Below are 16,508 nucleotides of genomic sequence, written 5' to 3' on the forward strand. Positions count from 1 at the left end.
TAATAGATACTATATTATTATATTTATAAATTTGTTGATACAAATGATCATAAATAAACAATAAAATACTTATTGGATCCACCCACGGATAGATAGGGGGCAAAGTTATATAAATACATAAATATTAAATTTTTTACAAGTTTGGGTGTGTTTGTTCCGGGAATTGGATTGGATTTACACTATTCATTTAATTTTTTCCTCTTAAATAATTAAATCAAACACCTATTTTTTATTTTTATATTATACTAAAAATCAATTTTATATTTAAAACATCACATCAATACCTATTTATATCACGTCTTACAACTATTCAAATTCAAAATTTTTACTATTCAAATTCCAACTTAAAATCCAAACCCCAAACAAACACCAATAATCATCAGTAAAGTAAAAATCTGACCAAAATTTTACAAATAATCGAGGCATTTGTTTTCGGTGATTTCACTAAGAATTTTCTCGACTTGTTTTTTATTTAAAATATTTTTGCTAATTGGATGTTGAATTGTATGATGAAAATTATGGGTATATTTTATTTTATTTTTCCTAGGATCTTGTGATTTATAAATGAAAGTGAATTAGGATATCTTTGTAGAGTGCATTCATTCAACATATTTTTTTTCAATATATTTTTCAATTGATATTATAAAAATATCACATACTTATATTTACACTAAATATATAATAATTATTCAACATAAAATATTATTTTGATATTATTAATATACTTAATGTTTAGCAACAAAAATGCTCAAATTCAAAAATCAAAACAAAGAATTTGTTTACTTTAGGTATCATTTCTATTTTGATTTTGTATTTATAATTATATAAAATTTATAATTTAATTTTTATAAAAAATAAATACTCCCTCCATCCCGTTGAAAGGTTACTATTTTCTATTTTCGTTCGTCCCAAAACAATGTTATCATTTCCTAATTTAGTAATTGTACTACTTACTTCACATAATAAATACCCTTTCAACCTACAATACACAAATGTCATTACTTTTATATTACACCGTACTAATAGGGATATTTTTGTCTTTTTTACTACAATCCAATATAATACTAATATTAAAAAATCTACGTGCAAAAAGCAAACACCACCCTTATTGCGAGGCGGAGGGAGTATTATTTTTTTATAAAAAAAAATTATAAAAATTATATTAAAAAAAATAATAATAATAACAATAGTTCAAATGTCTTCCTACATCAAAAGACAATGCAATTTCATATTAATCTGATTTATTTGATTGTAAGTTTTTACATTTTTTTCCTTTTTTTTTTTTTTTTTTTTAATCTCACATACACTCGTGGAGACTTATTCGAACCCAAGTTCTCAAGTGAGGATAAATAATCATTTGAGCTATAAGTAATTGACCACTTTTCTTTTGTGCATTCTAACATTTTCTTCGTCCTTTTTAAATTCCTCAATACCCTGCCAAATTCCAAAGCTTTCATCAAGTGTCCAATGGCAATTACTCATCATTCCATTTTTTCTGTTCCAACAATATATATTTCTCTCTCTATATATATATGGTTTGATAACTCTAAATATGAGCATATTTTCTGCGTAACAAAACTATGTATTACTTGAATTTCAGTATAAAAATTATTACAATATCTGATTTATGGCATATTTTATTGATCTATGCCGCTTGGCATGATCCAGAATTGGTTTGTTGAGATTATTAACAATTTTTATCTTTTTAACCTGTGATTCTGGTCCAGAAAAGCTAAGGCATGAGAAGCAAGCGATAGTCATTTCCGCTCAACAAGCGACGATTTCATCGCTCAGGCCAATGACTCAGACACCCACCGCAGCGAAACAATGACAACTCACTGCAAATAACGCCTAAGTGTCCAACCTGCAACGGTACAATTATTTCACTACCAGCCGTCTAGACAAGCGAGGAAGATCTATGCCCCTATAAGTCAAAGCAAGCGAAGCAAGTACCCTGGGAGTTATGGCCAGCAACTGCTTCAACAGAATAACTGTCACCAACTGCCTAACTGCTCAACGGTTGGAACCACTTCTTAACTGCTCACAACTGCTACTTCCATTAGCTATAAATAGGGCCAGATGTTTATTTGTAGATATACTTCGAGAGGAGTACACAAGCACTTTTTCACGCACATTCATAGTTGTCTTCCCGTCTTCCGAGAGCTCCAACCCTGTAAGGGAGTTCTCAGTAGGAATAGCTAGGGGAGTTGAGATTTTTCTCCTCCCTTGGCTGTCACTTTACTACTTTCCTTAGTCCTAGTTCACCGCTTTGATTTACAGCTTTTGTAGAAATAGAACTTTACTATTTTGATAGTAAATAATGAAATATCATTTGTTCTTCATCATCACTCCTCCTCTACTTTCACACATATATATACCTTGATGGTAAAGAACCCCAAATCATTGAGAAAGAACGTAGAAAAATCGATTATCCAAGCCTTATTTCTTTGTCACAAACAAATCCAAGGTATTTCTATGTAGTTAAGTACGCGGGAGCCTTGTCGACCTGTTTAATTTCTGATTTGAATTCGATTTTGATTAAAAAGAGGTAACAGAAGGGTAAAGCCATTAATGAGACATAAATTGGGATAATTAATGGGGCATATGCGGTGGTCTATTGGGTCACATAAATTCTTAGCGACAATATGGTTTTTTTTCTTATAATATTCAAATTATGGGCGTCCTTATGGTAAATCCTTTAAGGCCAAGTATCAGCGATCTAAATTCTTTATGATTTAGTTTATATGATTACATTACTCCCTTATGCCATTTTCATAATATATATATGTTTCGATTGAACACCTGCATCATTAACTCATTTCATTCAGGATAATCTAGCCATTAAGGAACGCAAAAATCAAACACAGCGCCTCTTTATCAGCACCCTCTGCTCATCTATATAAATATACACTGCCTCTCGCTCATGTCCCCATCGCTCACCCGCCGTTGATACCACCACCGCTCATCATCGCTCCGCTCGCCTTCCCTCACCCTTACTGTTTTCTTTAGTTTTAGATTCAAACTCGCTTTCGAGCGGGTCTCTTTACCGTTTTATCGCCGTTTTCACCAGATTAATGTTTGATTTGACTTCGTGACTTAAAATCCTTGTGTTTGACCCGGAAACTCACCAGCTAAAGAGTATAAACCATTATGATAAATGATTTAGGGTCTACAACTACATACTTTACTTTATATCTGATCACTCACAATATTCCACTACACTTCATTTTTTTCAAAAAAAAATTCTCTGTATTTGAATATATAAAATCGACTATGTCAATATATATATTCTTATTGTTTTCGAACTTCATGTCTTAGTTAAAAACAGGATCAATTCTTATTTTCCCCCATATTGGGTAATGTCACCCTAAGTGTACTCAATTAGGTGGTGGTTTACCGTCCAACAAATTTAGCGTGATTGTTTTTATTGGGTCATTTATTTCGGTATTTGTTGTGAGGTTGACATCGATTTATGTTGCATCATTCTATCATATCCAAAATTTGGATATTCTATTTCCGAACGACCTAAGAAAGTTAGTCAAAAAATAGGTGAAAGAGTTCCTAAGATATTCCAGAAAGCCTTTATGAATTGATAATTATGTGTCTAATAGATCGGTACATAAAATTGGACAAAACGCAATTCGACCAAAAAATATAGACACCAATCATATTTAACTTGAATTAGAAAGTAAGAAATATAGCAAATAAGAAAATGGAGGAATTAATAAGAACATGAGTAAAACACGAAATTGAAGAAAATATAAAAATTTTGAGTGTGTTTGTTTGATGTATTGTTCTGTGTCCGTCCACCCGAACCAATCTTTTTCTTTTTCTTTTAATCTCTTCCATCTCCATTACAGTTCAAATTTTTATTTTTATTTTTTCATTCAGTAACACCATTTGGTTTAGGTTTATAAGGTGTTATATTTTCCTACAAATCTCATTATTTTTTTAAAAAAAAATATTGAATTCATTGGATAAGAATTCTCCACCTCTTTTGGTGCGAAATGTTTTGATATTATTTCCATATTGCTTTTCTACCAATGTCTTGAACCTTTTCAAATAGTCAAAAGTTGTAGATTTAAGTTCAAGAAAATAAACCTAACTAAAACAACATTGGTCATCCCTAAACAAAAGCAAATACCAACTTCTACCAAGTGATTCCATTTTCATCAACCCATATAAATTGGCATGCATTAGTTCAAGGTTGTTTAATGCTCTCCAAGATTTACCAACATAAAATAAAGCCCTTGATTGACAGTTGCAATCATTTGATTGGACTCTTTATTGCAAATAAATGATGACGAATTGTAAAACCCCAGCCACAAGCCACCCAAACCGGGTGTGTCGGAATTAGACTTGCTCCACAGATCAACACAAATCTTGACTTCTGTGGAATGTGCACATTGTTAATATAAATAGTCAATTCAATCCACTTTATCTTTATTCAATATCGGATGGCTTAGCACCGGCCCAATTCCAGAGTTGAGCCGGTGTTATTCCAACTATTGTGTATGGATAAACCTGATATTGAATAGAGATTAAGTTGATTGAATAGGTTAATTATATCAACAATGTGCATATTTATTTTTAAGACTCTAATTGAAATAACTCTAAAGCTAATTTTGCTTTTCGTAGAGTAATTTTCAAATAAGTGACCCCAAGGACTTATGGGCGGGGTTGTTACATTGGGGACTTATCTTACATCAACTTGTATTATGTTGATGGAACTTTTTGTGAATTTATTCCGGATCCTTTGGATTTATCGAACAAACTTTGTATACAAAAATACAAATTAATTATTAGCGGAATCAATAAATTGAATAAAATCAAAATACTATAATACCAAAATCGAAATTGGAATTAATTAGTCAAAAAGGCAAATCTGAAAATCAATTATAGAAAAGCAAACAAACCGCCCTTCAATTAAGATATAATTGAGATGAAAAAAGGCAATTGACGCAGAAGACTTCCTGTTTGTCATCTTCTTTCAGTTTCGATTATGCTTGCTCAGTTACCCTCAATTCCATAGACGACGACCAGCGACAAGGCAGTTCCTACTCCTTCGGAGATTCAATGTCGCCCTCCGGTGATGCTAACAGTAGCGCGCGACCAGCGGCGACTCCTCCCAACGAACAGCTTCGGATTTCGTCGATCCGCACCGAAACAGCCGTAGGCACGCCGATCACCTTTTCCGGCCATCATTCTTGGACAGACAAAACCACATGATCCAGAACAACTCCAGTCTAGGCAGCACAGGTTCGGTAGATTTCAAGTTGCTTCCCGAACAACACCGACTTCGAACATCAATCTTCCGATCTTGTCGATCTTCTTTCACCGGCGTTAGGGATGCGACGTTCGGCTCAGTCCATGGTGCGAGAATGGCCCAGGATAACCACGCCTCAAGGTGGAGGTCGGATTGACACTCTAAACCTCGACACCCACCGGAATCGGCACTCGGAAAGGCTCGTAATCTCACCAGAAAACACTCGCCGGAACCCTATCGGTTTCTCTCCCTCTTCCCCTCTCGGCCTATCAATTTTTTATGCACACCACAAAAACCCCTAATCTCACATTCTATATCTAATTAGATATACACAAGGTTATACCCAAAATCAACCATCTAACAAACCCCTAACTAAATCGGTTTCGGCAAGGATTAATGGGTTTGGGCTTGGCTTGAAATTGGGTTAAAGGGATTGGGCTGATCCGATGGGCCAGGCTAAGGAGGACCAACTAATTACTTATTATCGATAGACTCGTTACGTTAGGCCTCGAATGGCCAAAATTTCCAACAATCTCCGCCTATTTTGGTTGTGATTTAACCAACTTCCAAATACGCATTTACTAGATATAGACTTACCTAGCACCAATGGATTTCATCATCGCCTTTTGTCCCTCGCTGCATCTACGAACAAACGTTATACAGGAAAAATATATCGCACATAGAATACACAAGTCCTAACATGCACCTAGATTGATCACTCAACAACCTAGCACGTAGTACACATAAGCTATTACGAAAACAAGCATACAAACAAGTTTAAACAGATTAAACATAATGAACCTACATATTCTAAGCAAGCAAACAAGCTACAACACAATCCAGCAACATATATGCATATTCACTAATGGAACGCAATCACATGCCGAATACAAAAACTTATAATCACATAACATAAGCTCCACTTTATTTGATATCAAGTAGGAAACGCTTAGGCACACAAAACAGCATAGGCACATAACTCTATACCTTCGCAACACAACTCTACAGCTCAGACACACAACTCTCCACTACTTTACAGCTTAGACACACTACTTTACAACTTAGACACACTACTCTATGCTTCAGACACACTACTTTACGAACTTAGACACACTATTTTATAGTTTAGACACACTACTCTACAGCTTAAGTACACGGCCCTACAATTCAAACATGCAGCCCTACAACCTAAGCACAGAGTCTTATAGCCTAAGTATAAACTTCTACAGCCTAAGCTCAAAGCCCTACAGCCTAAGCATAAAGTCCTACAGCCTAAGCGCGAAATTCTACAACCTAAACATAAAGTCCTACAGCCCAAGCAAAAAGTCCAACAGTCCAAACACTAAGTCCTATCGTCTAAGCAGAAAGTCCTACAGTCTAAGCACAAAGAACTCACAGCCTAAGCGCAGATATATAGGCACAATGACCACAAACAATCAACTAAGGAGACAACATACTTTAATCAAACAAAAGCAACTAGAGCACAAAAAAACATGCAATCCAAGTAACAAACATGATCACCAAATATCAATGTTACATTCTAACATATAGAACACTTTAGGATCACATCAACAAGACAATCTACGTAATAGGATCACATCAGGAACTCAATCCACGTTATACCAACTAAACAATCAAATCGCAAAGATATCAAGGAATATATGCAACTCATCACACCGCAAACAACATTATACATCAAAGTACTCCTAAGTTTCTACAATTAATTCTAATTTTAGCATCTCATGCATATCTTCAAATAATCCCCCACAAGAAACATGAAATTTGATTTTCACACTTGACATTTTATTATTTACAAAGAACCAATTGAGGTAAAAACTAAATCAATCACATAGCATACAAAGCAAGAATCTAATACATGTATTTCAATTATTTCTCCAAGGAAACACATAATGTAACAAAATAATTTTATTCTTGATTATCCTCCAATTTAGAATTCTTTTTAGGCATTTTTCAAACAATACCTAACATGCATTTTTTGTTTCATATCGAAATATCAACATGCATCCAACAATCGGCTATAGCAACTTAACTTCTCAAGAATAACACAAACATAGCCCAAGAAACAACACAATAAAAATAACCAAGGGATAAAAAACAATTTCCCAAAAAAGTTTTACCAAGAAATACAAGAAATTACAACAAATTTCAAGATTATTCAATCAATCACCAAGAAAGCATATCCAATCCACACAAAGAAATTTCAGTATATTATCAATCACAATTTCACCAAGAATCATAATATACTTAAAATAAAGAGATGAGGGTTTAGCCTTGTACCACGATCCGACTCCTACCAAACTCGAATTAATTTTTCTTTCAATTTCGCAATCAGATGATCACCCAGGGCTCTGATACCACTGTTGTGAATATATTCCCGAATTCTTTGGATTTATCGAACAAACACCGTATACAAAAATACGAATCAATTAGTAGCGGAAGCAATTATTAGAATAAACCCAAAATACTATAATACCAAAATCGAAATTGAAATTAATTAGTCAAAAAGAAAAATCTGAAAATCAATTATAGTAAAGCAAACAAACAGCCCTTCAATTAAGATATAATTGAATTGAGATGAAAAAAGGAAATTGACGCAGAAGACTTCCTGTTTGTCGTCTTCTTCCTGTTTCGATTCTGCTTGCTCAGTTACCCTCAATTCCATCGACGACGACCAGCGACAAAGCGGTTCTTACTCCGGTGGAGATTCAATGTCGCCCTCTGGCGATGCTGACAGTAGCGCGCAACCAGCGGCGGCTCTCCCAACGAACAGCTTTGGATTCCGTCAATCCGCACCGAAACAGCCGTAGGCACGCCGATCACCTTCTCCGGCCATCATTCTCGGACAGACAGAATCACACGATCCAAAACAGCTCCAGTCTGGACAACACAGGTTCAGTAGATTTCCTTTCGCTTCCCGAACAGCACCGATTTCGAACATCGATCTTCCGATGTTGTCGATCTTTTTCACCGGTGTTAGGGATGCAACGTTCGGCTCAGTCCATGGTGCGAGAATGGCCCGGGGTAACCACGCCTCAAGGTGTAGGTCGGTTTGACACTCTAAACCTTGACACCCACTAGAATCGGCACTTGGAAAGGCTCCTAATCTCACCGGAAAACACTCGCCGGAACCCTATCGGTTTCTCTCCCTCTCCCTCTCCCCCTCTCGGCCTATCGGTTTTTGACGCACACATACATATGGTTATACCCAACCATCTAAAAAACCCCTAACTAAATCGGTTTGGGTAAGGATTAATGGGTTTGGGCTTGGGCTTGAAATTGGGTTAAAGGAATTGGTCCGATCCGGTGGGCCGGGCTAAGAAGTGGACCAACTAATTATTTATTATCGAGGAACTCGTTGGATTAGACCTTGAACGGCCAAAATTCCCAACAAAAATTGTACATTTTCTTTCAATGTGTATTTTTTTTTGTCTCCAAGTTGAACCACTCTCCATTGCATTTCATTAACATCTTTGAATAAAGATTTGACACCAGACATTTGGTGCGAGCATCCATTAGTAAGGAACCAAATATCATTAATCTGAGCATCACAAATTAATGACTTAACCATAAACAAGTCTTTTGGATCCTTCGTTTCTTCGGTAAAATTAACATATTTTTATTTATCCATCATTTTAATCTAACAATCAATTTTATGCCCCATCTTCTTGCAGCATATACATTGATTTTTTAATTTTTTTATTTCCTAAACTAGTGTGGTTCATGTAATTTGTCTTTACTTCCACCATGTCCTCGTCCTCAAGATCTACCTCTTATATGCCATGAGTTAGTGAAATATATATTTTTTTTTCTTCATGAGTATCTCGTATTATTTGAAGTGTTTTTTCTTCGGATTTTTTACATCTCGTATTATTTGAAGTGTTTTTTCTTCGGATTTTTTTACATGATTTGTCAAGTGGTGCTTCATGTGCCATTAAAGAACTCATCAATTCATGAATAGTGTAGGTATATTAATACTTACTTTCTTTAGTTGCGGCAATAACGTGATCAAAATTTGAATTAAACTATACAATCATTTAGGTATTTGACATGTTCACTATATCATTTCATTTCATTGACACATTCGGATACCCATGATAGGTATCCTCAAAGCAAGAATCCTTTTTCTTTCATAGTCAAAGTTTCAAAAGCACGACGAAGGATTTCTACTTTGATAATTATTACTTTCTTGTCGCTCAAATCTTCTTGTTGTAGAATATTTCATGCTTATTTACAAGATATAACTGCTTCAATACATGAGAATATCTCATCCTCCAATATGAATTGAATGAGTAATACTACCTTTGCATCTTTTTTGTGTTCTCCCATACTTGTTGATCTGAAATTTTTCAAACGCAGATTTAGGTCAAATATTTTGTTTTCAACAAATTTTCAAAATTCCCTATACTTTAATAGAGTTTTCATATGCAAACTCAAGAGATAGTACTTTTTCTTTTGAATGTTGGATTTAATGGGTGAATAGAGAATGATGGACAAGAAATTTGTTCTGACCAAATTTGTTGGAAAAATTAAAAAAGAAAAAAAAAAATTTTTGTTGATATTTTATATGCTCTATTCATCCGCTTCTAAGAGTTACATTTATTTATTTTTATATTGTTTTTGAATATTAATTATTATATCTGTTAAGAGTTATGATTTTTGTTTTTGGTTGATGGTTGTCTACAGGAAGGTCAATCAACCAGTGAAATTCAGAGACGTATTGAAACTCAATTGAACATGGGCTTGATGACTCAAATATGGCCCAATATGAAATATCCAATGGATGTTACCAGAAAGAAATGTGAAGAAGGCGGGTACCCTCTGCGCGTATAACGGTGATAGATTCGCGATTCTGTTGCAACAAACAAAAAAGTGATATACAACTGATCATGTGAGGTATGCAGGTGAGTTGGTTGAACGTTGTAGTGTGATGTAAATGAAAAAAAAAGAGGGCTTGGTGAGTTGGATAGTGTGTGTGATGTGAGGCAAACAAGAAATCTGAGAGTTGAGATTTTTGGGATTTCTGTGAGCAAAACATTGTAGAGGTTATCACTGTAACCACGAACCAGTTCTTTTATAGCAGAGATGAGCCTGGGTTGGAACCCCCTAGATGTAGGTCATTGATGACCGAACTGGGTTAACAATTGGTTTTTGCATTTTGCTTTACTGCCTTCAGTGTGTCTACTTTGTCTGGTCTGATTACAAACCTTATGTGTTTAATCGAGTTCATATTAGTGTGTTGAGGTTCTGTCCATATTGTTTGCTGGAATTGGTAACTTGGGACTTACAATTGGTATCAGAGCTACCTCTTCATGAATATTACCGAAGAGTGATCCGTGATCATGGCAGCAAGGGAAGGAACCACGTTCGTGATAAAAACCTCCACTGCTAGATGAAGACAACTTTCAATATTGGAAAATAAAGATGGTGTATTTCATTATGTAACTCAGAGAAGAAGCCTGGGATTCAGTTGTCATGGTTGGACTCCTCCCCAGAAGACCATTATGGTTAATCCTATAGGGAAAGGAGATGAAAACATGGAAACTATGATTATGGAGAAGCCCAGGGTCGAATTCACTCCTGAAGAAAAAGCTCGGTGCAATTCTAACTCAAAAGCATTCAGTGCAATCATTAGTGAAGTGGATCTGTCGTTATTCGACATTGTGTCTACCTGCACTACTGCTAAGGAAGTGTGGGATACGTTAATTGATACTTATGAAGGGGATGTGAAGGTTAAGAAATCTAAGCTTCAGACGGTTGAAAGAGAGTTCGATCATTTTTTCATGAGGGAAGACGAATCCATTCTTGAATATTCAAAATGTTTCAAGTCTTTGGTAAGACAGTGATAAAGAACTTGCTCTCATAACAAAATGAATGGCTCGCATAATCCAGGATAAGAAGGCCAGATAGCTGAACCAATAGGGATATCAGAAAGGCAGTCCGAACGAAGTCGAAACAACTGACAGACGTCTTGTGCAGAATGTTCAAAATTTTGGTGCTCTCACTAAGGCCAATATTAGGGTGATGGATCCAAAATGTTTAAAGTATAAAAGAAATCAGGCATACCAAATGACATCAGGTGCTATGGGTGCAATGTGTATGGGCATGTAAGGGCTGAGTGTCCAACTGCCAAGAGAAAATATAAGAAAGCAATGGGAGTTACATGGAGTGACGATAAAATCGAAGAACAAGGAACTGGGCAAGAGAAACAAAAAAATATGGGGGGTGAATTGGTTGTTTTTATTGTACAAGATGATAAGAAAAAAGAGGCAAAAGAGGATGTTGAACTTAATGAAATGAATTGTGAAGAACTAGTTGAGGCGTATGATGTGTTAGTTGCTAAGCATACAGTCTTGATTGTGCAAAATGACAAATCGAAGGCCTGTGTTATGAGGCTGGATAAGAAGATCAAGGTATTATTGGAAGTGAATGAAAAATTAACAGAAATGAATGATGAGTTTGTTGAGGAACATAAAAAGTTGCTCTAGTCCTCAAATGAACAGATGAAGAAAATTGGAAAGTTGGAAATGGAAAAGAAAGCTTTGGAAAGTGAAATTAACAGATTGATGAAGGGGAAACAAAAGCTTGATGAGGTACTCAATGTAGGGAAGCCATATGGAGATCACAGTGGAATTGGGTACATTTATAAAGCTAGAACTTATCAGAAAAAATTTGTAAATGGTGGGTTACTCTCAGAATCAACTGAAAGTCATTCGGCTGGTGAAATCCACTATGTTCGAAATTCTTTCATGAATCAAAGTAATGGTTGGAGGTGGGACAAACAACTGTCAAGCTGTAACCACTGTAAACGAACAGGACATCAGTTAGTGAATTGTGATCAAATCAAACAAGATTTGTATCTGGGTAGAAACATTTTCGCGCTACCGAAGAAATTGAAGGACAGTATCATGTGTGAAAAGCAAAAAAGAATCAAGGAGCATACCTAGTTGCATTGACAATGCGAAATGCTGAAAAGAATGGAACATGGTACTTTGACAGTGGATGTTCCAGACACATGACTCATCAAAGGGAGCTCTTGACTAATTATCGAGAAACAGACTGTGAGAATATCATGTTTGGTGATGGAGCAAAAGAGAAGATTTCAGGGCATGGTACTATATGTTTTGGTGGTAGTCCTGAACTTGAAAGAGTTTACTATGTTGATGACTCAAAAGAAAAATAATTGTTACGTACTCTTTTCAACTCCAAAAATGGCATTGATGACTCAAAAGAAAAACCTCACCTTGTGGCATATGAGGCTTGGCCACACAAACTTCCAGAACCTTATCAACATCACTAATTCGGGAGCAGTTCGTGGACTACCAAAGATATCTAACTCAAAGCCTATAATATGTGGTGACTGCTGCAAGGGAAAACAGAGTAGAACTGATCACAGGCTCTCTGATCAACGTGCTAGCAATAGATGTTTGAAGCTATTACATACAGATCTCATGGGACCAACTGAAGTCGCAAGCATTGGTGGGAAGAGATATATTATGGTCATTGTCGATGACTATTCTAGATATTCTTGGGTAAGTTTCTTGAGGAAAAAATCTGAGGCATTTGAAAACTTCCAGGTGTTATGCGAGCAAGAGTCTAATGAGAATGGATCCAAGATCATGAGGATCAGAAGTGATCACGGCCGAGAATTTGAAAATAAGTCTTTTGAGGATTTCTGTAATACAAAAGGAATTATACATGAATTTTCAGCTCCCAAAACTCCTCAGCAAAACGGTGTCATTGAGAGGAAAAATAGAACACTACAAGAGATGGCACGGTGTATGATGCATGCAAGGGAAGTTCCTAAAAATTTGTGGGCAGAAGCAATTAACACTTCCTGTCACATAACAGGAAAGTTTGATGCAAGAGCAGATGAGGGAATCTTTTTAGGGTACTCGAATAACAATCGGGTTTATCGTATTTTTAATCTCAAATGTAGAAAGGTCATGGAGTCTGTCAACGTGAAGTTATGTAGTGAACTGGGTGATGACAGGAATCAAGACACATATGAAGAAAGATTGGAACTAAATGATTGCTCTGGATGTTTAGATGAGGAGAAAAATACCAGCGGTGAACAAGAGCTGGAAGCTGTCCAGACATCAAACGAACCGGACTCTGAAAACAACAGTTCTACATCAAAATCTGAAAAAATACCGTTGAGTGGCAAAAATCATCCTGTGGATCAGATTATTGGTGATCCCCAAGGTCCAATCTTGACTAGGGGGAAGTCTATTAACTTTAAAGAGCTTGCTGGATTAAACTGCTTTGTTTCAAAGGTGGAACCGAAGGACATCGTAACAGCCTTGGAGGATGAATTCTGGGTGGCAGCCCATGCAAGATGAACTATTACAGTTTGAAAGGAATGAATTGTGGGAACTCGTCTCACCTTCACTGGTGCTAACATCATTGGAACAAAGTGGATTTTTCAAAACAAAACAGATGAATGCGGGAATATAATACGAAATAAAGCTAGGCTGGTCGCTCAAGGGTATGCACAAGTTGAAGGATTTGATTTTGATGAGACCTTCGCTCCAGTTGCTCGGTTAGAAGCCGTGAGACTCTTACTCTCAATCGCCAGCTCTTTAAATTTCAAGTTATTCCAGATGGACGTCAAAACCGCTTTTCTAAATGGGTGGTTAAAGGAGGAAGTGTTTGTAGTACAACCAAAGGGATTTGAGGATCCAACATATCCACATCATGTATATAAGCTACGGAAGACACTCTATGGACTGAAACAAGCTCCCAGAGCCTGGTATGAACGCTTGTCTACGTATCTACTGTCTCAAAACTATACATGTGGATCGGTGAACAAAAATCTGTTCTTGAAGAAAAGCAATGGAGACTTAATGATTGCCCAGATCTATGTGGATGACATTGTGTTTGGATCTACCTCAGACAACCTGAAGAATGAGTTTGTGACAATCATGTCAAACGAGTTTGAAATGTCAATGCTAGGAGAACTCAAATATTTCTTGGGACTTCAAATTCAAAATTGCTCATACGGCATTTTTCTGAATCAGAGTAAGTTTATTTCAAGCTTGGTGAAACGTTTTGGAATTGACAATGGTAAACCTATACTAACCCCAATGGGTCTACAAGAGAAGTTATCTAAAGATGAGGGAGGCACATCAGTAGATGCAAAATCTTATCGAAGTGTGGTTGGGAGTCTTCTCTTGATAATATTAGTGATGGATTCACTCTGCCATACCCGGCTTTGATCACTGGATTGCTTGCTTCAATGGGGATTCATCCATCTGCCGATGAAGATGTTATTTATGTCAAATCTTGTTGCCCTTCGAAGAATATGTCCATCACACACAATGATTTAAAAGATGCGCTGACACTCTTTGGAGAAGAGTTGGTTCTGTTTCTCCAGTCCGAGAATCGTAAGCATGAACAAGAGCTCTTCCAGCTGGAGCAGCGGTGTGCTTAGATTCGTCATTCCATTGGCAAGATGAACATGATGCTTCGTGGTATTTTGCATAGTGGTGCCAATATTGAGGGGGAACATGTTGTTGGAGACAATGGACATGGTGCTGATGGAGATAATCACTCTGGTTAATGTAACCAAAAAGGGGAGAAGAAGATGCTGGAGTGTTGGGTTCTGTAGCAATGTTTTTGGCATGAAAGTGTTCCTTTTGTTTTTGTTTGTTGCTTTTGAATGGTCATGAATGGGGGGTTGAACCATCATAAACAAACTTTTATGGTGTTTTTTTTTTATGTCTGTGCATGAATTTCTTGGTTGTTGAATTAAGGGGAGTGTAGTGTGTATTAGTCTAGGCGAGCTTCATGATAAACATCTTCTATGGTTAGTATTAGTCTAGGCGAGCTTCATAATGGTGCATCTCCTATGGTTGGTCAACATCAACCAAAAAGGGGGAGTTTGTTAAGAGTTATGATTTTTATTTTTGGTTGATGGTTGTCTGCAGGAGGGTCAATCAACCAGCGAAATCTAGAAACGTATTGAATGCGGGTCCCCTCTGCGCATGTAACGGTAATAGACTCACAATTCTGTTACAACAAACAAAAATGTGATGTACAATTGATCATGTGAGGTATGCAGGTGAGTTGTTTGAACGTAGTGTAGTGTGTTGTAAATGAAAGAAAAGAGAGCTTGGTGAGTTGGACAATGTTTGTGATGTGAGGCAAACAGGAAATCTAAGAGTTGGGATTTTTGGGATTTCTGTGAGCTAAACATTGTAGAGGGTATCACTGTAACACAAACCGGTTCTTTTATAGTAGACATGAGCTTGGGTTGGAACCCCCAGATGTAGGTCATTGATGACCGAACTGGGTTAACAATTGGTTTTTGCATTTTGCTTTACTGCCTTCATTGTGTCTACGTTGTCTGGTCTGATTACAAACCTTCTGTGTTTAATCGAGTTCATATTGGTGTGTTGAGGTTCTGTCCTTGTTGTTTGCTGGAATTGGTAAGTTGGGACCTACAATATTCAAATGTAGTACAAATTAAGAGAAAATAACAAAAATATTTCTATTAGTGTCTTATAATACTAATATAACGATATTTGTACAAAAAATTATACAAATATAATAACATTTTTAATGTTAATACAATGTCGCAAAAGATAAGTTTAATTGGCGGACGAAGAAGTATTACAATGTGTGATAAATTTTTCTTTAAATATTCAAAAATATAACTCCTAAATAACTGTTCACTAGACATAATGATTTGCAATATTCAAATAAATTCAAACAAAAACCAATTGATTAACAATCAATGCATGGCCTGCCCCAAGAAAAATATTAGGTTGCACTATATCTATTTTAATTTGTTTCGGTTAAGACTCCTCGCTTGGTAAAGAGGCGGTCCGAAAATTTTTCCGAACTTGCGTATGTCGTACAGTTACAAAAGTGCCTTTTTACCACATATTGAAGAGGTTAATTTTGTAGTTGTTGATTAGAAAAACTTAGAAGCACATACCGAAGAGTTTTTCATTACATGGATGTTCTCTCCGACCCAATTTGTTACCTCATATTTGTAGATTATTTTCTTAAAATTAGTATGGTTGGCCAGGTTCTAGCATTATAATTTCCCTCTTTTTTTTCCTTTTTTTTTTTTTCTTCAGTTCGGTACTAATTTTTACAAATAGTAATATTAAATATAATCTATAAAATATTAATTAAAATTTCAAATAATTTATTATTTATATAAATATAATATAAAAACAAAAAAACCCGTACTCTTTATATGACATTAGACACC

Source organism: Andrographis paniculata, unplaced genomic scaffold, assembly GCF_009805555.1.
Source record: "Andrographis paniculata isolate CXL003 unplaced genomic scaffold, ASM980555v1 Contig57END, whole genome shotgun sequence".
NCBI lineage: Eukaryota > Viridiplantae > Streptophyta > Magnoliopsida > Lamiales > Acanthaceae > Andrographis > Andrographis paniculata.